Source organism: Myotis lucifugus, unplaced genomic scaffold, assembly GCF_000147115.1.
Source record: "Myotis lucifugus unplaced genomic scaffold, Myoluc2.0 scaffold_162, whole genome shotgun sequence".
NCBI classification, from domain to species: Eukaryota; Metazoa; Chordata; class Mammalia; order Chiroptera; family Vespertilionidae; genus Myotis; species Myotis lucifugus.
In genome coordinates this window covers 944,200-945,095 of record NW_005871210.1, presented here as the reverse complement: position 1 = coordinate 945,095, position 896 = coordinate 944,200, and positions in this window count along the sequence as shown.

Below are 896 nucleotides of genomic sequence, written 5' to 3'. Positions count from 1 at the left end.
TTGAAGCAGGGGAGGAAATAATCTAGAGAAAAATGTACTGAGCTCATTGAAAGCAGTGACACATACTTCTCTTCATCTCTATATTCTCATTAGCAATGTCAATTATATACTAGTATTTCCAAGTACTAGTCTTCAGACAAATGAATGTTAGCCTGCTGCAAAGTTTACTCCTATCCAGGAAAATATACAAAAAGAAAAAAAAATGTACTTGTTTTCTAAAAGGCAACTTTTATGCAATTTAAATTATTTTCCTTTGTTCTGGTAATATGTCCTTCCCTATGTGTATTAAATTTTTTATTAGAGAGTTGATGGTGATAGATATTTATTAATGTCTTATGGAATGGCTATCATCAATAAATCAACAAATAAAAACATGATAATCAGCCCTAACTGGTTTGGCTCAGTGGATAGAGCATCAGCCTGCCAACTGAAGGGTCCTAGGTTTGATTCTGGTCAAGGGCACATGCCCAGGTTACAGACTTGATCCCCAGCAGGGGGCATACAGGAGCAGCCGATCAATGATTCTCTCTCATTATTAATGTTTTTATCTCCCTCTCCCTTCCTCTCTGAAATAAATAAAAAAAATTTTTTTAATGGAATTGCCTTATGACCCAGCAATTCTATTTCTGGGAATTTATCTGAAGAAAACCAAAACACTAATTTGAAAGAATATGTGCACCCCTTTGTTCATTGCAGTGTTATTTACAATAGCTAAGATTTGGAAGTAGCCCAAGCTTCCATCAGTAGATAAGTGGATAAACAGCTTTGGTACACATAGGGAAAAAAACTCAGTGGGACCCTTTTCCCCCTCCCCACGTGGGAGTCCATTCTGTGGGACTCTTTCCCTCTCCCCACGTGGGAGTCTGTACTTGTCCTTCAATAAATCTCCACCTTTA